At 39.4% G+C, this 23,444-nt stretch overlaps 1 long non-coding RNA gene across 3 annotated transcripts; it reads right to left on the bottom strand.

Annotated features, from left to right (window-relative positions):
• Positions 1-1,308: 1,308 nt before the first annotated feature.
• Positions 1,309-22,149, bottom strand: LOC106098829 (uncharacterized). Of its 3 annotated transcripts, XR_001225142.3 has the most exons (4): positions 21,501-22,149; positions 20,864-20,916; positions 15,812-15,865; positions 1,309-2,162 (listed from the first exon to the last, which is right to left on the bottom strand). It is a non-coding gene; the product is annotated as an uncharacterized LOC106098829 (long non-coding RNA). The 3 variants fall into 3 exon arrangements; XR_003221400.1 differs by lacking the exon at positions 15,812-15,865; XR_003221401.1 differs by lacking the exons at positions 15,812-15,865; positions 20,864-20,916.
• Positions 22,150-23,444: the final 1,295 nt, after the last annotated feature.

The raw sequence follows: 23,444 nt of genomic DNA, 5'->3' as shown, positions 1-23,444 counted from the left end.
TGAGGTGGGTGCCCTCACCTGGGGTGAACTGAGAGGTGCATTCAATGGTCATAGGAAATATGACGCTCTGTTGATGTGGACAGTTAAAATAAAGAGAATAAATACTCTTTCTTTATCATTGGTGTAAATGTGTTGTGTTTTCATCTGGGCTACACTAAGGATTATTCAGCGTCTAAAGGCAAATTTAGTTGTGATACAGAGCCATATTATTTTACTGTTTTAGTGTGTTAGAGCAACTAAGTTATTTCCAGAGGAGGGAAGTAATGAAGTACAAATATGGTACTTTGTTACTGTACTTAAGTGGAATTTTAAGGTATCTGTGCCTTACTTGTGTATTAATTTTTCGAACAACTTTTTACTTTTACTCCCTACATTTTTAAACGCATACCTGTACTTCCTACTCCTTACATTTTCAAATTGGGCTCATTACTTTTGGTTTAACGCATCTGATAGGAGTTATTATTTCACTCACTGCGAGCCTCCAAACATCAAACCAATCTGAGCCTAAACAGTAACGCATGAAAGGCAATCCTGCTCGTGTATTAATCAGCAGGGGAAGTCGCATAAAAAGAGATGACATGTGCCAAAGCCAGGGTTTAAAGCGCACCGTTTGTTTTTCTTTTTTTTCCCCACAACACGAAATGACTGCAGGTGTCCATAAGTTGCGGTTGTGGTACTTCAGCATCTAGCTAGCCTTACAGAAGAGGACTGAGGAGCATAAAGGGAGTGATGTTTTTTTAGGTGGCAGTTAATTTGAAATGTAGCATTTCTATCAGCTCAGCAAACATGAGCAAACACACAAACTGTTTGTGTGCAGTTTGTCACACAGTGTGTTGCTAGCTAACCATCCATCTGCTGTATTTCACAGGGAGAATCGTTATCTTTCTTCTTATTTTTCTCCATCTCACAGATGCTCATACCAAAACTAGTATGTGTTTACATGCTTGACTTAAAAAAAATAAGAATTAGGTGCACAAGTTTGAATTTGAGGTTTTCTCTAATTTACACAGACCCAAAACTATACATAAATATACATACATTTCCACTAATAGAGCTAGGTAAAGTGGTGATACATACTCTTATAATGAAGAACTAATAAAGCTTAAACAAATGACAGCAAAAGATCAGATCCTTCCACACCAGTGATATTTATAAATATTAAGTTCAAACAAAGGTATGCTTATGGTCTTTTTAAACCAAATCCAACTGAATCGGTTACACTGACTGTTGTTATCACTGAATACAGGTGTTGTTTTCAGCTTCTTGTGAACACTGATAAGCTGTTTGCTATTGATTAGAAATGAAACACAGCATTTCGATCGGGTTTATATCTTCAAAGAACGTTTGAATGACTTATATTCTTAATTACAGTGTTTCCTTTACAAAACAGACTACGATGCATTGCAACATGTTGTTCTAAGTGACAAATGGATGTATAAACACATATCACCTAAACACATCTATTTGAGCATATTTTTTTTAATCTTTTACTATTATGCCAGACACACGCTCAGGCATTAAATATGTTATTTCCCCTGTAGTAATATAAATTAAAATGTACATGCTGTCAATGATAATAACGCACTTGCTATTTTTGTGGTTTTGTATTGTTAAAAAGGAGCATAAAGATCACTGTGAAACTGAAAAAATGGCAAATTTGTGCAGCAAGTGATTGAAATTTGGAAAGATACATCGAAATACAGCATGAAAACAAAAACATAGTTCACAATGAATAAGTAATCGGCATGGCCACCTTTATTTTTCTGCAAAGCCTGAACTGTCTTAGACATGTGTTCTTGTAATTTCTTGAAGGACGTTCCAAAGGTCTTCTTTGGATGCTGGCTGTCTTTTGCTCTGCTCTCCATCAGGAGAATTTAAACTGCTTCAGTAAGATGAGCTCTGGGCTCTGCGGAGGCCAATTCATGACAGAGTTTTCAACTGTGTGTCTGTCTATGTCACGGTTAGCGGGAAGAGAGGACTCAGACGGAGCTCTAGATGACTGGAGATAGTCGGTTTTATTTACAGTTCCCAACATGAAAAAAGGTGCAAAGTCCAAATAGTACTCTTCTCCCGAATCCCAGTAGTAGTGTGACTCCGTTCACTTGTGATAATCCAGTGACCGTGCTTCTTCACTTCAAACCATCCACTCCATCCTCAAAGTCCTAGAAAAGGAGAGCAACACACGACAGGTGAGGAGGCTTCCTAGCCCACACAATATTACTTTTACAGAGCTCACTGTACTACCAGGCTTAGTGCAACAATTCAGTGCTGACTGCCGCCTGATCACATCGTTAAATACTTCTGCCCAAGATGTATGATTAGAGGCATCTGGATGGAAAATTAGGCTTCAGTGCGGAGGTGCTTCCGGATCAGAGGCTGCTCAGCCCTCGCTCTCCCGGAGGGCTGAGCAAGCATGAAGGAGCGGGGAGGAAAGGGAGAGAAACACACACACAAAAAACAGACAGGTCGTCCAGCGAGGACATTCCAACCATGACAGTCTGTCCAGGAGTGCTTTTACCACAGTGGCAATGTGTTTGGGATCTTTGTCATGTTGAACATTGAAGCCATTGCCAGTCAAATGCTTTCCAGAAAGTACTGCATGGTGGATCAAACTCAAACTGATGTTACTTTTCTACATTCATAATTCAATCAATTTTGACAAAATCGTCCCAAACCAGGCCACAGCCTTTACAGAAGTCTGTAGACCCGCACTGCTATACCTCTCTCCTGACCTCATTTGTGCATATTGACTTGAAAAATAAAGTGCTTTGGGACACCTCTGCCTTTTCCCCTGTTTTGACAAATAATAGATAGATCTACTGAAAGGCCGGGCACATCTCTCAGGTCTTGTGCAAGGACTTTGCTTTTTCTTAAGGATATGGGTTTTTAGATACGATGTAAATCTGCTGTAGAATATTTTTTGTTTCTGCTTTTGTCCTCCCCTTGTTCAGTTTCCTCTAATTATTTAAGGACGACTATACAAGACATGCTAAGGTTTTGGCTAATAGCTCTTTGGAAATTACCTTGTTGGTGCAAAAATACTATTTTATGATATATATGTTTTTGCAACAGACTTGTTGTAATAATAATATAACTAGTAATAATAACCTTTATTTTTAGAATACCTTTCTAAAGCAAAGGTAAAAAGCAGTATAAATAGGGAACTTGTAACAAAGTACCAAGAGATCAAATTTAAAATTGGCTCATTCCTATGTTATCAGTTATGTGTTGACACAACACTGGTCCATCTCTTCAGTTATTTGCCTTGTTTAATGCTTAATAATTAATAACTCATAGGTCAGTTTTAAGTGGCTGACCAAACAAAAAAATAAAAGAAGACACTCCTCTGAAATGGTAAGATTCAAGGACTGAACTAAAAAGTGTAAAAGCAGCCAGTTTCCAAATTTGAATGACCTTCAGAAAGGCTGGAGAACTGCTGCCCAATACCACTTTAAAAGAATTACAATCAAGTCTGGTTCCATGGAAAATATAAAGAAGGGTTGGCTCAAGAATTTGGCACAGTACTGTATACTCAACAGTTACCGTGTCTTTTTGTCTCTTCATAATCACCAAAGTACATGAAAATTGGGCTTCCTGGAAGGTAAATATAATGCTGGGTAGTACTTTTGGCCAGTACTCAGATGTTGGTTTCTTTGATGAAAGAGGAGAACATTACTCATGGCCACAGTTATTTATAGCATCCACAATTAGTTATCCAATAATAAGATGGTAGATAAAATTCAATGTACATTGACTTATTTTCAATGAAGCTTGTGAATGGCAAATTGAGCATATTAATGTGGGTAGAAGGAAAAAATATAAACAATTATAATAAGAAATTCAAGCACTGTGAAACTGACTGTCATGTTAAATTGTCTGACTTTATTTTTCATATTTGCTTCACCTTATCATCATCAGCAGAAAACAAAGTATACACTCAACTATGCATGAGGTCCTCACATTGTTTAGACATCCAGCCCCTGGTTAATAGTTTGTGAGGACACTGATTAACCAGGACATGCCGGAAACCATTTAAGACTTTATACGTGCTCTGCTTTTTACACTGCTTATTACACTTGTTCACACACAGTCTGTGAGCTAGTGTGCTGTATGTTGGAGGATGATATGGGGTGCTCCAGGTCAATTTTAGTAAGGAAAATCCAATTCAGCTCCCTTATGATATTTGTGAAGATTCTAAAGCTTTTAGTTTACCCTTGACTGAAGTGCCTCTTCATTGTCAAGACTCCTGCTGAACCCATTCCAGCATGCATTACATTATAACTTCCCCAATTTCTGCCTTTTGGCCAATGGTCCTTTTAAGCTGTGAAATATCCTGAATTTTAATACAATTTAAACTGAAAACACAAGAACACATTGTTCTTTTTGGCAGATAAGTAAAACTACGGCACTGGTGGGCTTTGAATCCACATCTGTGTATTTACCTTTTAGTCATCTAAAAGGTAAATAAAATCGTCAAATCTTTAAGTCATGGATGGCTAAAAGATTTTTAAATTTTAACAATCGCAAAAAGGAAGCGATTTTATTTGGCCCAAATCAATTTTCTGACCCTCCAGATGTTGATTTCGCTGTTTTGACCTCTTTTTTGAAAAGTTCGATCACAAATCTTGGAGTAAAGATCGATTCTGCACTTGCCTTTGATGACCACGTTAATGGGGTGGTAAAATCAGCATTCTACCACCTCAGACGTCTATCGAAGGTCAAGCCCTTTCTCTCCAAACATAACTTAGAAACTGTAATTCATGCTTTTATTACTTCACGCCTGGATTATTTTATTTCCATTTTAATAGGGGCTGGGCTGGGCACTTTGTCACACTTACAATTAGTACAAAATGCTGCGGCTCGATTTTTAACTGGTAGAAGGAAATTCGACCACATCACTCCGGTTTTGGCCTCTCTACATTGGCTTCCAATCGAATACTGGTTTTTAAATCTTAAAATGGTTTGGCACCGGTTTATTTATCCGATTTGTTGAAGTCTTATGTTCCCACTCGTTCCCTCCGATCAGCTGAGCAACTACTGCTTTCAGTCCCTAAGTCACAGCTGAAACTCAGAGGAGGCGGGGGGTTCTCTATTGTGGCCCCGTTGCTTTGGAACAATCTTCCTCTTCATATTAGACAAGCTACATCAGTGCCGGTTTTTAAGTCAAGATTAAAAACCTGTTTTTATTCTCTGGCTTTTAACTCTGTGGGTGACTGACATTTTTATTAATTTTTATTAATTTTATTGTTTTGTTCAGTTCTTATATTATTACTATTTATAGTTGTATTGTTCAGCACAGTTGTGTTTTTAAAGTGCTATATAAATAAAAGATGACGATGATAAGAAAATGGAAGGATAGATTAGCTCATCATACTGAGTCCAAAAGTCTTCAGCAAAGTTGCAACTCTCATGCATATAAGGTGATTAAACAAACAATTTTTAGGAACTTGAGAATGTTTTCATGTTGTTCTTTGTTGATCTCCGGAGAAGGCACTTTGCTTCATCTACTGAAGTTAAAATTTAAAACAAAGGGATATTGAAAGTTCATATTAAGTAGCAGGAAGAATAAACACTAAAACATTAAAGAAAAAAACTTAACTGGTGTGAGAAGATAAGAAAAAGAAAGATGTAGATTTCAGTATGTAGGTCGGGTGTCTAGAGTGAGCTCATCATAAATAGTTTACCTCTTGTTATATAATAGTGCAGTCCTGTTTGCTTTTATCACATTGCATGCACATAGATGCCAGTCTTGCTCATTTGTTCAACTTGAACAGATGCAGCACAGCACAAGAGGGCCTCTGTGATTCCACTGTCATCTTCTCATTAATACATGAGTGTGTTTTTGTATGTATAATGTAAGTTATGTGCACTTTGCTAACTACACCCCTAAAAAAGACAGACTAAACAAAGCTGGTGCATTAATATGCTTTGTACGTGCTGACATTTGGGTGGAACATGTCACCAGCTCTCTGTGGGTTTCAGCTCATGGGTCTGTCTCCCTGCAGCCTCTCATTATGATCTTCAGAGTGTACTTCATGTCTCCAGGGGATTGACAGTAGCCATGTTAGAAATATTTCGCTGTTGGTCAACACCTGCCAGATAAAGTCACAGTAAGCTGTGTTCGTCAGCACCATTTAATGTTTCCATATTTCACTGTACTTCAGAGTTATGATCCCATAACAATTATCAGGTTACCAGTGACCAGTTCAGAGTGGATTATGGTTGTTTTAGCCACATGATAAACAAGTACATATTCAGAAGCCATGAGGTGTAGCTTCAAATGAAATTCCAATTATGCATTTGTATCAGGAACAGAGTCTCTGGTGGTTATCTGGTGGTGTCTGTGGCTGGTGCAAAGGTTTCAGTGTAGTGTGTATCAGCAACTATAAAACTTCATTCAAAGAATGGATTACTCATTTTTCACATAGGATACCTAATAGTATTTAATTCCTTTTAATGAGAAGTCGGTGAGATGGTTGGGCAGGGGTACACTCTAACCTGGTGTGGCTTTAAAGCACAGTGCCCTTGTGTGGAGGAGATCCTGCTGAACATCCTTTGTTCTTTTTTTATTGAGTTTGTTTTTATGTATGCTGGGAGATAAAGATGCATTTCCAAAACGCTCACTTAACAAAAATAGTCATAGTGAATACTCAAATCAGCTTTATCCCTGAGCCAGTTTAGCTCAGTGGGTGAGCAGATGATCATAAACCACATAGCTAGAATCCAGTGGTGCAGGTTCAAGTCTGACCTGCTACCGTTTGCTGTGTAGCTTCCAATTCACTCTCCCTACTTGTCTGGTTTCACTGCTCTATTATGAAATTAAGGCTAAAATGCCCAACAAAATTGGTCTTCAACATGCCATGTATGTTCTGGTAGACTGTGCTGACTTTTAATTGACTGAGGTTTATATAATACAATCTCAAGTACTAAATTCACCCAGTCTTCCAAACCTGGACACTAGGGATGCACCGATCCCGATACTGGTATCGGGTATCGGGGCCGATACTGTAAAATGTGTGCGTACTCGTACTCGTAAAAGTTAACCGATACCATGAACCGATACTTATGTAGCCCGGATGGGAATTTGGGAGTAGATAATCATAATTCCCATGGACTTGAACGCCACATAAGGTGTTCACAGTTCACAGAAGAGAACGGCATGGAGAGATGCACGAGGTTAGCTGAACCAAAGTGAGAGACTCGGCTAGTTTTACTGAGGTTAACTTGCACAAAAGAGTGTGTGACTAGAAAGCTAACCGTGTGAGAGCTTCGCAACAGAGTGTGGGTGAAGTGACTTTTTGTTTCAACGGTCGCACCACCGTCCGTGGAAAACTGTGTTTCCAGCTACGACCGCCGAGGCTAAAGGCTAGCCCGGACTGCTTGGCTGCGCCACGGAGGCAGCTGCTATGGACTGTCGGGGAGCTGGACAGTGACTGGCTAACGTGCTGTAGCAGAGACAGCATCGGGTCCGCAGGGAGTGGATTTAGTGTGGGACTGGTGAACGGCGACCTACCGAGCAACGGAACTGTAAGTCAGACTTTTGTGCTCTTACTGGGGAGAAGAGGATTTTTCTCCATCGTCCAGCGTGAGCAGCAAACAGGCCTGCAACAAGTGTGAATGTGAGTGTGTGTGGGGCCCATGTGTGAATATTGTATGTTTAGTGGAGTTATATAACGTGTTTTGGAGTGTATATTAGTGAGTAACTTACCAAAAGGTGATAACATAAGTTGGGTTGTTTAATATAATTTGAAAGGGAATTATTTCATTTATACAGTGTATTTCATTTGGTTAAGGAATTGGAATATCATTTGAGTTTAAAAAAGGGATGTGTTGTACAGTATTTGTCTCTGCCCTTACGTTCAGTAAATGTTTCGTTTGTGTTAAAGAGTTGTCTGGGGTCGTTTCTTTACTACCGGTTAAGTTTAACTTGTGTGTGGTAGAAGTATCGGTTTTTGTACTCGGTATCGGCAAGTACTCAGATCCAAGTATCGGTATCGGATCGGTTTGAAAAAATTGGTATCGTTGCATCCCTACTGGACATGCAATTACTTTCTAAAGTCTTAAGATAACGCTATAGAAGCTGTGATCAAACCTGCTAGATAATACCAGAAAAACACCCATTTGATGCATTTGGCATGAGCATTGGGCTCAAACCACCAGGGTAAGTGAGCTAAACTATGAGCAGATTAAATTGTCTCCATGTCAAAGAACTACACTATAAAAGTAACATATGTTTTTGTAAACTTTACAAAGCCCAATAAGTAAATTTGATGTTTGTATGGAACTACATTTAGAAAGTACCATTACCTTTATGCAGAACTCTGTAGCCAGGACATGCTGGAAAGATTATATCTCTTGGCTAGCTTGGAAATGCCTTGACATTCCCATGGATTAGCTGGAAGAGATGGCTCGGGAGAGGGAGGTCTGGGCTTCTGCCCCGCGACGTTGTCCTGGTTAAGTGAAAGAAAATGGATGGATGGAACAGACCTAACCCACAACTGCATCCTTTTAATGTGCCACTCTTTGTGGTAAAATAATCATTTGTGATGTGTGAATAATACACATGGGTTCAGCAAACTATTTTAATATAATTTGCAATGTATTATAAAATAATGCTTTACAATATTAGCTTGTAATAAGACCATGCCATAGAGGACTGCAGCAGCATGACTGTGTCTGTGTCTCAACTTCTTAAAACTAACCAGGGCATTGTTGACCTGTTGAGGGTTAAGGTTGGATTTTGTTGCAGCTCATGCATCTTGGCATTCCTGTTTTTGGGTTAAGAGCTTTTCCAATGTCCCCCCCCCCCTTACACTGTATATGTTGTTAAGATAAAAGGTACGCTATTAAACAATCCAGCAGAACATCACTGAAAAAAACTGCAAAAAACTTTGAGTAATTTATTTTCTAGCAGCTTGAATCTCACACAATCTGACTAAACAATAATATTCATGTAGTTGTCTGTGAAGGTTCTCAGTCATCCAGGTCATCGTAGTCTAAGGGGCTTGGAAAGAAAAGCGTCGAGACTTCTTTAAGTTGCTTGAAGACGTTTCTCTCATCCAAGAAGCTTCTTCAGTTCTAGGGTCAAATGGTGGGGAGTCCCAGATTTAAGCCCTGTGGGAGTGTCCCCCCAAGAGGGACAATGGACCCCCTAATGATCGTCTACCTAATCACATGAACCAAGGTGAAGACGGGTGTAGGTCACAATCAGCCAAGGTTTTGGGTGAGCTCATTGTGAAACCTATCCCCACCCTATCATATGATTTCCTGAGGTCAGATGGCCCAGGATGTGAGTGGGCGTTAAGGCGTCTGGGAAAGGATCTCAGAACTGGATTATATATGGCAGACAGTTGGTGTCGTGCAGTTGTTTTGTACTGAACACAGTGAAAGCTAAAAAAATCACTGAATGTTCCGTGGTGCAGTATTTCCCACCCAAATTAGAATGTACTAGTACTTTTGTCTTGTCTTATACTGGATACTTAAACAAATATGTTGTTTTTCCATTCCTCTCATGAGCTTTGCAAGATGAACACTCAAAGGAACAGTAGGCTCAAAAAAATAACTATTTGAATAAAAATTTAAAAAATCACAGAAAGGATTTCCACATGTCTAAATTGCTTTATTTTAGCATTATGCAATTCTGTTATTTAATTTAACTTAATGTACTTGAGTTGGACCAACTTAATCAATTAATTAATTAATTAATAATGAATCACCTTATTTGCTGCAGATGAGTCTAACTTAAATTAATAGAGTTGATCCAAACCAATTACATTAGTCCAACAAAATTACTTAATACTAATAGAAAGCCATTTAATAAAGTGGAAATCCCTTCCACGATTATTTCAAATTCTTTAAAAGCGTTATGTTTTGCAGTGTTCATCAAAGTCTAGAGCCTGGTTGGCAGAAAAGTTCAACAGATTTATAACAACTTTCACATAGTTGTCACTCATCCATCCTCTTCATCCAGTTAGACTCTTGTAGATGTAACAACCACCCAATTTGATTTTTGTGATTGTAGCAACATTGTTGGTCTTCACAAGAGGCAACGGTGCATAAAAAAGTAATACTTTTCTTTTTTACACAGGCAGTTGCTGCTTTATGTGCTCAACAGCAGTGAGAAGTTTTGATATTAATCGCAAATGCATTTCATGTTATGAATATTGAAAGGCATGTATAAAAAGTACGACAAAGAACATCATTTAACATATTGCAAGGATATGGGTGGCTGTGTGTTCGTGTTTTACAATCTGTTCATGATAATGTGCTAAACATTAGGACTGATCCATGGATGTACAGAATACTACTAAAGATTATATAGTTATAAAATGTATGAACTTCTGTTTTTGAATATTTTTTATTTTTCAGCATCAGGCGATATCTGGAAGAACTGAAATAATCTAAAAAGAGCTGAGTACTTTTGTTATCAAATTTTATTATACTTTCCTACCTGTTGCACATATAGTGTTTATATTCCCTTTGCATGTTACTAATAATAAAGTACTTCTGTTTACATGCAGTCTTTATTTAAAAAAAAAATAAAATTCAGTACCCTGAGTGCGCACATATTATGCAAATCTTGTCCTTCTTCATCCTTCAGTGCTCAGGATACATCTTTACCACTGCTTGTTGGGATAATTTCTTTTCTGACAAACAGTGGCTCATGATACATTCAGTATTTACTCTTAGCCCAGCTCTGTACCAATGACAGCACCTCTCTGTGGCTTTTCTTATCCACTTATACACACACTAGTCTTAGACAGCCTCACACTGTGTTGAAAAACCCACCAAAAATATCAATACAGGCATTAAAGTGCAGCCTTTTTTCTTTCTACACTACAAACCACTACAAACAGAAAACAATTTCCTTCGCTTGTTAGCTTAAAGGTTACTGTCAGTTGCTTTTTGAAGCTATTTAATAGAAGAAAAAGAATATTGTTCTCATAAGGATGCACTGATTATCATTCAACTGCTGTAATTGCATAGAATTAATCCTTTAAAAATGCACAATTTTAGGCGATGGTTTGTGGAAGCTGCCATGTTTCTGGCCAATATGGAAATCACAGTTCCGCCTAATCCCAATTTATATATGTCACTAGAAACCAGTTGCTTATATAAAACGCTACAGGAGGAGGAGAACTCGTATGTGTTCATGTGCTGTGGGGGCAGATTTTGATTCATTTCTACACCTTCAGAATCACGATATGAAGGATCTTCCTATGTTTTATCTTCTGAGATGATGTTCCCTTCACCAAAAAGTGAAAATGTGAAGGAAAGAGACAAGGCAATTGGCACTGGGATAAAATGAGAGCAAATATTAGAATATTAGCCTTTTGATGGAATGAACTGCAGAAAGAGAAGAGATTTTTAAAGCCACTCCGACGCTGACAGCTTTTGGCTCAGCAGGTAATTCAAGCGTCTAAATGTAATGTTTTGATCTGTCTTGGCTGTCTAAAGCACAGCCACAGCCATAATGCTACAGCTAGTTTTAATAACAGCCTTAGAGTGCAATTATGAAATGGTTTTGTGACAAATAACACATTTCACCTACTGACATGTAATTTTCATAAGAAAAAGTTATACTTGTGTTTGTCCTACAGCGGCCACTGTAGCTAGGACTGTGCAATTAAATTGAAAGGGGCTAGAAAACAGAATTCTGACTGCAATCTACTGACATCTAACACTGAGATTTTCAACACTGTCCTTTTAAGCTGCTGTTGTTTGAACTGTTTGTCCCTAAAACTGAGACATGCACCTACATGCAAATGCTGATGTGCCTTTACAGCAAGCTGACTGTGTTCCAGCATACTAAAAGTCATACATTTATAAGACAACAAGTAAAAATGTCAGGAAAAAAAGTATATGAATTAAAATACCTAATCAGTACGCCATGCCACACACAAATTTTTGAGGAAAACAAATTGTGGGGGAGGGGCACATATCTACAAAGAAAAAAAAACACACGAAACACAGCTCACAAATTCATGAGAAGACACAGGAATGGATAATTTCAGAGAATAAAAGAGTTAGCATTACCAAAATATGCAAAAATTGGTGCCAGTTCTATAGTAACCGAAAGCCAAACAGATCGCACCAGCCTGGAGGATCTAAACAGCCAGCTGTGTACTATATCACAGGCTCCTGTAGGTTTTTAGACTCCATTCCTGCTTGATTAATTATTTAGTTCTACAAACAAATGCCGATAAATAAAATCCTGCATAAATCTATGAAGAAACATTTGACATTGAAGTTAATTTCAAACAGCAGGAAAATAAAATCTAGAGACTTTATTTTTGGTTTCTTCTCTGGGGGCTTTATTATCAGAACTTAGTTGTTCTCAAATCTAGCTACGCTGTTGATTGAGTTACAGCGTCTGGACACAGCTATTATCGACTTGGCTTCAGGCCCATTATGCACTTCCAGTGAGTTTTGATTAGCAAGCCTAGGGCAATCGTGTGCGTGTGCCCCACTGTAACTCTTAAAGTCATGTGCAGCAGGTATGAGTAACTCCCGGTTACTCACGCCTGCTGTTATATGAACCGTTTGCAGTTTTAGTCTGGCATGACATTCTGTATGTAGTCTGCTTTGGGAAACTGAAAATGGCAGATACAAGTGTAATAAATATTTTAACGTTCAGTGGAACAGCTGAATCTGTCTTCAATGTGTACATACAAGCGCACTTAAATTAAATATGAAGCTGAGGGAGGCTGCTGTGGCAGCTTAGCTACTCAGCTAGATGTGAGGGTGCCGGTTTGAACCAAGCTTCTGACCTCCGTTCCTCCCCGACAATGTGTACAGTCTAATTAAGCAAATATTCTGGAAGATATTCCCCTCCCAACTGCATGTCTGGTGCTGTACAGTATTATGTTACAGACAGTGATGTCCACAGTAAATTCAACCAATTACGGTACCTTGTGTCAGTGAATACAGTGCATACATCCAAACAGCAGCCGTGATGCTTTGCCCGTGTGGTGTAATAGCTCCTACTGTTGCTAGCGGAGATGAGAGTGCCAACAGGCTTCAGCCTGCGGATGCTGCTAATTATCATTCTCTGGTAGCAACTGTATCAACACACAAACACCGTGACAGATGCGTGTCTTTGATCACACGCACACTTTGATATATTTCCATGCATTGGTATGATTTTAAGTCAGAGTTCCCCTCTGATACTTCACATAACAGTCCTGTACAGTCATTTATGTGCAGTGTATTATCTTTTTAGACCAGGAGTAATACATGTAGTCACATCTAATTAATATTACACCACCTCTTGCAAATCATTTTGCTCAGTTCAATTCAAAGATTATTGCCACTGTTCAGTTTTTGTGTGGAAATCCCCCCCCCCCAGTTCAGGGGTACTTCAGTTCTGTTACTTGAAGGGGTTCAAGTATCTCGGGAATTGACAGACGGATTGGTGTGGCATCAGCAGTGATGTTGATGCTGTATGGAACTGCTGTAGTGAAGATGGAGCTGAATATGAAAGCAATACCTTTGATTTACAGTTGATCTATAGTCATACCCCTAATCTATGGCCATAGGCTATGGCTAGAGACCCAAAGAATGAGATGAGCTTCAAAGTGACTAGGCTTAGGTTTAGAGATAAGGTGAGGAGCTTGGTCATGCGAAAGAGCCAATACTTCTCCAAAATGGAAGGGAATCGATTGAGGTGTTTCGTCTAAGGCAATGTGTTTCAGGCATGTCCTGATGGGAGGATGTTCTGGGGCAGATTTAAGACTCCTTGTCTTGTCTCATTTGGTAATACCTCAGTGTCCTCTCGGATGAACTGAAGGAGTTGGCTGGAGAGGTCTGAGCTTCTTCCTTACAAAGTTAATGCAGTTTAAATAGGTGAATTATGTAAAAAGTTAGCCCTCCTATACTTGAAGGGGATACAGCTGAAAAACGTGACAATGTTGGTTTCAAATTTGTCATGGGGATCTTTGGAGATTTGTTTACTTTTGGACTTGAAGTGGCCACTAGAGGTACAGCCAATCAAATCCAAAGACCTTTTTGACCTGCGTAACTTGCTCTCACTGCCCATAGGAAAGCAACTTTCAAGTCACGTTTGAGACAAAACTGACAAACAAGAAAGGATGAGTCTGTGTAGGAAGCAAAGTTAATGTGATGGTGTAATTCCCGAAGGAACTATATCGGCCATAAATGAAAAATTATGACCACAATATTTTGTGAGGTCACAGTAATGAAGGACACATTTATTAATAGTATATACTAAGCCTCTCCAACACTCTGAATATTATTTCTGGGGAAATTCCTAAGAAAAAAACTATAATGGCACAAACAAAATCTCCAGGTGATAGAATTCTCACCAAACATTTAATTTAATTGAATTTAGTCATAATGAGACATTTAATGTACTTTGTGAAACTCTATGGTTACCAGAGTTGTAGATTAGTAGAAATGCTTCACCTATCTTCATATTTCCTATTGTGGCTTCTGCACGGGAATTGAATAGAATGTGAATGGGCTCATGGAAGTGTCCTAATGACAGTTTTATGAAGGAGTAAAAGAGTCATTCTCAACCTGCCCTGTCCGTATGGGATCTTTTATTGCTGAAGAAAAGTGAGAAATGTTTTAATTTTTCATTTGCATGTAAGCTGAAACACAATGTGTTAAACGCTGTTCGAGGTGATTGTGCAAAAGACTTTGGGAAGCCTCCTTGTAAAGTTCTGGCGGCGTTATTTTATCTGCTTTATCGTTCTTTCTCAAGGTTCCCTTTCTCTACCTCTCTCTCTGTGTGTATTCATTTGCTGAGTTTTTGTGTTTTTTATTCCAATATTTTATTCACCAGGTGTTCAAACTTCAATATGAATGGAAGTTTTCATAATGGCAATTTTTGAAGAAAATGCTCAGTCACCATGGAGAACTTGCCATGGTAGCTGAAAGCCTGTAGAGAAACAAAAGGGTAGCCAAAGGACTTCAGATAGAAATGGACTTCAGATCAGATGAAATGCCAGTCTCTGCTCTCAAGACAGCAGAGCAGCTGGCAGAACAAGGGAGAACGTGGAAGGGCAGTGTGGTGCATGTTAAGTAGACAGAAGGATTATTTTAAGAGAATATAGATTTGGCAAACGTCCTGTCAACAAGTCATATGCTTTGACTGACAACATAACATTTTAATTGGGGCCCCTTAACTTTTAATTCAAAAAATCAATATTTAGCAGGCTGCTCTAGTTACATCAGAGTTATGACACTTTAGGCTACTGACACTGCCTGGATACAGATGAGGCAATTAAAACTTTTTTACTTAGTTTGGTTAGGTTATGTTTAAAAGGAGAAAGCAGTTGATATAATGTTATTAGATACATAACTTCTTGTTATGTAATGTAGAGTGAAGGGGAGAGTGACGCAGACAAAGCAGGAGACAAGATTTTATCCTTCTTCAGCTTATTTTTTTATATACTTATGTGCATGTCTTTAATGTATTTATTCATCTGCACCACTTTGGAATCGTTTCCCTCACTTGAACCAATCCTGTCATTGTACATCACAAAGAAAGGACAGACAGAGCGACAGAGTGGGAAGGTAAAAGTAGTGTCAAGTAAATGGTGCAGCTGAATTATTACAAGTGAGAGGTAAGAGTTAAAATAAAAGGGAAGGATGAAGGTAGAGTTTTTTAGTTCCAGCCTGAGAGTTCACTCTTACAATTACACCCAGATGCTTTGGCTTATGTTGAAGATAGGGTGCTGTTTTTATTATTTCAAATGTAGTTAGAGAGAGTCGGGCACAGTTAGTGTACATTTCTTTGAGATGAGATAGAAATACAGATTTTGCAGTGTGGCATGAAAGAGCTTACCTTTTTTCAGCCAAACTCTTGGCAATGCTGTAAAGAAACACTGGCTACCCACTGCTGGATGAGAGGGAAATCATTTAATCAATATTGAAATTTGTTTCCAACAGCTTTAAATCATAAACATAAATCATAAACAGACTTTAATAGTTCCTAGACTTTGATGAACAATTACCACAAAGTTTTGATTTGGGAATATTTCCAATCACATGAAGTGTTACTTCTCTGATAATCAGGGAGCTTAGGAAGAAAGCGACTGGACTTGTGGACCTACACCAAATATCTTCAATCGTGAATCTGATTAACGTGATTTAGGCTAGAGCTGGGCGATATATCGAGTTTTTAAAAAATATCGATATATTTTTATACGAGATATAAGATGTGACAATATCCTTTATATCGATATAGTCTATGTTACGTTGTAATTATAGTTGCGGAGCCGCAAGTTTGCCTCTCTTTCGTCCACTTTTGTCTTTACGCAACGTTACTCAACCTCGCCTCTCCTTCACTGAACACAACTCCCCCTCCTCCCCCATCGCTTCACCTGTAGACAGCGACAAGATGGACACGGCAAATCTCTGTTAATGAGTTACGGCAAATCTCCGTTAATGAGTTACTGCGCATCGCCCCGTGCGTGGGGCTGGACGGCGTCAACGTGTTAACGAGCTAACCACGCTAACGAGCTAGCCACGCTAACACCATGCACGGCCTGAAATCCTTTCATTTTCTCAAAAGTTGACTGCGTACCTTTTGTATGAATTCTGGTTGTGCTTTGGTAAGCTATGGAGCTGCACCGCTTAATGGATTGTCAGAGCATTACGGCTACCAAGGAGCCTCGCAGAGTAAAGCTGGGCATACACTGTGCGATTTTTCCAGTTGCGTTATTCAGCTTCAGCTCAAACTGCACGATTGACTCGCAGGGGTTAGAAGTTCGTCGGTCACGATGCAGGGTCTCACACTACAGGGAGTGCAGAATTATTAGGCAAGTTGTATTTTGGAGGAATAATTTTATTATTGAACAACAACCATTTTCTCGATGAACCCAAAAAACTCATTAATATCAAAGCTGAATGTTTTTGGAAGTAGTTTTTAGTTTGTTTTTAGTTTGAGCTATTTTAGGGGGATATCTGTGTGTGCAGGTGACTATTACTGTGCATAATTATTAGGCAACTTAACAAAAAACAAATATATACCCATTTCAATTATTTATTTTTACCAGTGAAACCAATATAACATCTCCACATTCACAAATATACATTTCTGACATTCAAAAACAAAACAAAAACAAATCAGCGACCAATATAACCACCTTTCTTTGCAAGGACACTCAAAAGCCTGCCATCCATGGATTCTGTCAGTGTTTTGATCTGTTCACCATCAACATTGCGTGCAGCAGCAACCACAGCCTCCCAGACACTGTTCAAAGAGGTGTACTGTTTTCCCTCCTTGTAAATCTCACATTTGATGATGGACCACAGGTTCTCAATGGGGTTCAGATCAGGTGAACAAGGAGGCCGTGTCATTAGTTTTTCTTCTTTTATACCCTTTCTTGCCAGCCACGCTGTGGAGTACTTGGACGTGTGTGATGGAGCATTGTCCTGCATGAAAATCATGTTTTTCTTGAAGGATGCAGACTTCTTCCTGTACCACTGCTTGAAGAAGGTGTCTTCCAGAAACTGGCAGTAGGACTGGGAGTTGAGCTTGACTCCATCCTCAACCCGAAAAGGCCCCACAAGCTCATCTTTGACGATACCAGCCCAAACCAGTACTCCACCTTGCTGGCGTCTGAGTCGGACTGGAGCTCTCTGCCCTTTACCAATCCAGCCACGGGCCCATCCATCTGGCCCATCAAGACTCACTCTCATTTCATCAGTCCATAAAACCTTAGAAAAATCAGTCTTGAGATATTTCTTGGCCCAGTCTTGACGTTTCAGCTTGTGTGTCTTGTTCAGTGGTGGTCGTCTTTCAGCCTTTCTTACCTCAGCCATGTCTCTGAGTATTGCACACCTTGTGCTTTTGGGCACTCCAGTGATGTTGCAGCTCTGAAATATGGCCAAACTGGTGGCAAGTGGCATCTTGGCAGCTGTACGCTTGACTTTTCTCAGTTCATGGGCAGTTATTTTGCGCCTTGCTTTTTCCACACGCTTCTTGTGACCCTGTTGACTATTTTGAATGAAACGCTTGATTGTTCGATGATCACGCTTCAGAAGCTTTGCAATTTTAAGACTGCTGCATCCCTCTGCAAGATATCTCACTATTTTTGACTTTTCTGAGCCTGTCAAGTCCTTCTTTTGACCCATTTTGCCAAAGGAAAGGAAGTTGCCTAATAATTATGCACACCTGATATAGGGTGTTGATGTCATTAGACCACACCCCTTCTCATTACAGAGATGCACATCACCTAATATGCTTAATTGGTAGTAGGCTTTCGAGCCTATACAGCTTGGAGTAAGACAACGTGCATGAAGAGGATGATGTGGACAAAATACTCATTTGCCTAATAATTCTGCACTCCCTGTATACGGCCCGATGCTCTGATGCGACCTGAGTGCTCACACTGTGTGTCCATAAAAATGAAGGTTATAACAGAAAATCTGTCGCTCACTCTCTCTCTCTGTCTTTCACTCACACAGACTCACGCCACCACCATCAACTTTGCTAAATTGCTAATGAAAAACATTGATCAGGCAGCTGTGATTGAGCAGCAATGTAAATCCAACTATTTTCACAATTGTTGTGGTCGTGATAATTTTGTGATGCCACATCGAAAAGACTCAGATGAGCTTTCCAAAGTTCTACAAGTGCCTCCATCGCTTGTGTCCAGATCACACGCTGCACTGCTGTGCTACTCCGTCTTTTTCACCGGCATTTATGTGTTTGCGCGTGCGCAGTGTGAGCGGCTGCGGTGACACCCTCACGACGGTCGGGAGGATTGGCGATTGATGATTGGGAGCTGGTCGTGAGGTGTTAATCGCTTCTCGTTACTCCACGTATACTACACGATGAACGACGCACGATGAAGGCAAAACTCGGGCCGATCAACAAAATGGTCACACGACTGAAAAATCGGCTCAAAATGGGCCAGAAGTCGCGAAGTGTAACCCCAGCATAATACGTACTGTGCTTCAACGTAATATTACCGTATTGTGTGTGTATAAGGACCATAAATGGCACCTGTTCAGAGACATGGTTACGAAGCGGATTTCAAACTCCAGGCTGTCAGTCACGCAGTAGAAGTTGGGAACAGAGCAGCTGTGAAATCTGTCTATGTAATTATGCTCAGCGTCTTTTAGTTTACATTTTGACTGCACAATTGTGAGCTTTTTGTTATGCACAAAACAACATAGTTTTCTTTTATTTATAGAGCATCATTATTTAATAAATGCTCATAATTTATTTTTGAGTAGTTTTTTTCATGTACATCTATGCTGTATGTTAATAAAAGTGCCTGTGTGACATCTGGGACACAGCTTTGACTAAGAACTCTCTTTTTGTTCTTACTTTATGGCTTTAAAAAAAAATTGAGATATATATCTTATATCGCCATCCAGCTAAAAAATATCGAGATATGAATTTTGGGTCATATCGCCCAGCTCTAATTTAGGCCACCACCAACTCGGTGCATTAACAAGTAAAACCAAGCATTGCTGACTGAGGATCAGCATGTGACAAGATGAAAATGAGACTGTGCTGAAGATTTGCATAGACTTTATTCCTACTGATCAGAGTGTGCGACTCATTTTGTTAACGCCCAATAGCACCATTACTTATAATAAATGGACTTGTGATGGTGAGTGTGATGGATGACCCATCTTAAGTTTAAATCCTCTGCTATTTTTTTTTTTTTTGGTTACTTTTTACCTCCAGGCAAGCAGTGTTCTCTGTTTATTTCATTTTATTTTTTTGGAAAATTGCTGGTGAAGATGCACAACATCTGTGATTTGTAATGAAGGCTAAAACTCAGAGAGGTAATCACAGAGTACATGAGACCCATATTTGGAAGTCCTAGAAGTTATTGTAGTTCTCTAGCATTCTCATGTGATCAAAAACAGGAAGGGGCAAAAGCCATTATAAATGGGAGGACTCTGAGATACTGTAGAAGGCAAGAGAAGGAGCCTTCTACTTTAAAGAATTCGAATACATATTCATTTTGTGTGCGTTACACCCTAGGTCAATGATGGTGAGGCCTTTCCAGGCCTGTTTATGGCCTGGAATATAACTGTCTTGCTCTTGGTTGTAATTTCCAGTCACAAAAGCACAAAGGATGGGATATTTGGTCTCAAAGTGTACCTGGTGATATGAAGAAGAAAGGAATGGGAATCTTCCATTAAAAAACAAGGAGTCTGTGTTCTCTGCATTTTCTGGCATTGCTTTTGATGTATTTATTCAACTGAGTTAGCTCACAAATGCATCAACTGAAAATGAAATGCTCAGACTGCAAATTTCACCCATACGAAGTCTGAACACCCTATGGAAAACGAAAATGAAATATCAAAAAGAACCTTGTAAGACCAGTGCAGCTATTCACAAGGATACAGACACGTCATATGCAGCGACCACATGTGTGAACGCAAGTAATGGGCCAATTTTACATGTGTCAACATCAACCTGACTTGGATATGGATAAAAAGTGCAGGAGGTCTGTGTGATGGCGGGAAATGCTAACTATCCATCCATTCTTCCGCTTATCCGGGGCCGGGTCACGGGGGCAGCAGCCCAAGCAGAGTAGGCCAGACCTCCCTCTCCCCAGCCACCTCCTCCAGGTTGTCAGGGGAACACCGCCTTGATGTTCCCCCTGACAACCTGGGCAAGTCGGGCATCTCACATCCCTGTGAGATGCCCGAACCAGCTCAACTGGCTCCTTTCAGTTATCTCTAAGGTAGAGACCAGCCACCCTTTGGAGGAAGCTCATTTCTGTCGCTTGTACCCGCGATCTCATTCTTTCGGTCACTATCCACAGCTCATGACCATGGGGTTAGGGTTAGGGGGTTAGGGTTAATGCTAACCAGTGAAAATTTTGATAGAAGTTAATAGTAATAGTTTGATTCACACACTTACCTTTAACATTGGATGCAGAGCCCAACTCTCACCTCTGTGATTGTTTCCATTTTCTGGTAAAGACAGAGTCTTGGTGATGTTCTACTGAGGTTGAAAAGGCCTAATAATAGGCACCACTGGCATCACTACACAGACTCATTTAAAAAGCTTATGAGTAAAATTATTATTTTTAAATTAATCAGACTATCTACAGTGTTTTTGATTTATCATATTAGGAAGAGTACTTGAAATCTGAAATAAAAACAAAAAGATTTTCAGATTTCCAGTACCGTATTAACCGGACTACATAGCGCACCTGAATATTAGCCGCACAAGCTAAAATCAGGGGAAAATCCTGTTTTGTACATACATTAGCCGCACCTGACTAAAAGCCGCAGGTGTTTCAATGTTGACTTATCATATGTAAGAGAATATGCACAAAGGGAATTGTCAGGAAAGAGATGGCTGTTTGGAGACACATCCCTTTTATTAATATTTTGAAAAACAAATTAGGGGTACATATTTGCATAACTTTTTAGGTATATGTACAAGTACCGGTAATTACAAGTACGAAACATGTACTGTGCTTCATAAATGAGTAACAAATGTAGTACATAACAATAACCTACAGCACACCAGAAAAATAGATTCAGCCTACCTTTTAGGCTCAGGTGCAGTGACACGGCTTTAACAAGAGGAAAAGTCAGTCATTCACCACCATCTTCCTGCGTACTAAAACCACCAAAGTCCTCTTCTCCAGTGTCGGATACGAACAGGCTCAGGATGACTACGTCATCTACTCTCAGCTTCTTTCCTTCGTTGTCACTTTCAAAACCAAACAAATCCTCGTTGTCAGTGTCGGAGTAGAACACCCTCAGAAGGGCCGTGGCGGTGTCCTCCTCTCCATTATGCAGCAGTCCAGCCCTTCGAAATCCGTTGGTGATCATGGATGTTTTCACACTTTTCCACGCTGTCAGAATCCACCGGTGGAGTTGAGCATAACTTGCTTTTCGCAAGTTTATCACCGCTCATCATCCACGCCTCCCGCTGAACGCGTAGCGCTACTTTGAAGTTTGTTTATCGCGCTACTTCGTACGGCACTATGTTGCCTGGCGGATGGACATGTGACCAACATACCACTCTTGAACCCCGATACTTTGTGTCTGATCACATGCCCTTCCGCCAGGCAACGTAGTGCCGTACAACAGCGGAACAAACAAAACAAATCGTCTTACGATATGACAAAAATCATGGACAATCCATAGAAAAGCCGCACCTGACTAAAAGCCGCAGGGTTCAAAGCTTGTGCAAAAATTACGGTACTCGTGTTAATATGATAAATTATACATCTTCAAACAGAACTGTTTCATTGTATTTGTTTAGCATTTGGATGTTGACTTAATAGTGTTTGATCAATTCTGAGACTTTTAGGTTGCAGCTCCAAGAATGACTAAGCTTTTAATTATGATGCATGTAGCATGCAGAATGGGACTGATTTTAAAGAGGGTGAAAAAACTGATGTATATCTGTGCACGACAGCGTGAGGACAGAATAGATCTGAAATAAATTGGACCATATTAGAATTTCTTTGCATCCCACTGCCTGATAAAGAGCAGAGAGCCTACAGAGAGTGAAGGAACAGGGAGAAGACTGGATCCTTTGCTCTGCTCCATTACAATAATAATTAACAGCAGATAAGCAGTCCGATGGAACGTGCTCAGTCTGATTACACATGGTAATAGCCTCCACTCCTGTGGCGCTTCACTTGTTATTATTTTTTTATTTTTTATTATCTGTCTCTCAAAAATGATAAAGAAAGCTAATTTATGCTTTTTTATGCAGTTATCTATGTCTGGGAATTTGATTTATCATTTAGGGAACTGCTATAAAAATGTAAAGGGATTGCTTCCCACCCACAAAGCATTTCACTGTGCAGAACAGCAATGAATAGAAAGTGAGAAGAGTGTTGTCTGAATCTTTCTGAACAATGCGGATAACAGCTAACAACAGACAAACAAAAGACTGAATGCGTTTGACTTCAGTGGTACATAACTGCATTACTGGAATGCCTTTCAAACCCACAGAAGCTGGATTTGACTACCTTGAAATTTTTGAAAGGATGCTACAGAGTTACTATTTTATTGATCTGCAAAGCTGTGAATGTATATGAAAGTATAGCGTTGTGGACAAATACTTTCATTAGTTCTTTTTTTCAGCCTTTCCAACAGGGTGATATTTTTGTGTGGTAATAAAAACTCCAGTTTATAGAGAACATATGAACAAAATACAGCACATCAGTTGTAATGTCTAGAAACTGATCCACTCACAGGGAAAAAGTTTAAAATTCAATGCTGCAATGTGGCAGTCAAAAGACTTTTAAGGAGACTTTATAAACAAAACTGTATAATAATAATAATAATAATAAGAAGAAGAAGAAAAGTATTAGTATAAGACAGTAATTTAAGTGTAATTTAAGTGTAACAGTAATTCAAATCATGTGTCAATCATGATGGTGTGTTATTTAGAATTATCTCCATTGGCCTCATAATGGGTTTGTCATCTGGAAGCAGAAATGCAGCACTGAACAAAGTAATGGAAATAT

This window comes from Oreochromis niloticus, linkage group LG2 (genome assembly GCF_001858045.2).
Source record: "Oreochromis niloticus isolate F11D_XX linkage group LG2, O_niloticus_UMD_NMBU, whole genome shotgun sequence".
In the NCBI taxonomy this organism is placed as follows: domain Eukaryota; kingdom Metazoa; phylum Chordata; class Actinopteri; order Cichliformes; family Cichlidae; genus Oreochromis; species Oreochromis niloticus.
Note: the sequence above shows the minus strand (reverse complement) of the source record. Positions and strands in the feature narration are given on the sequence as shown.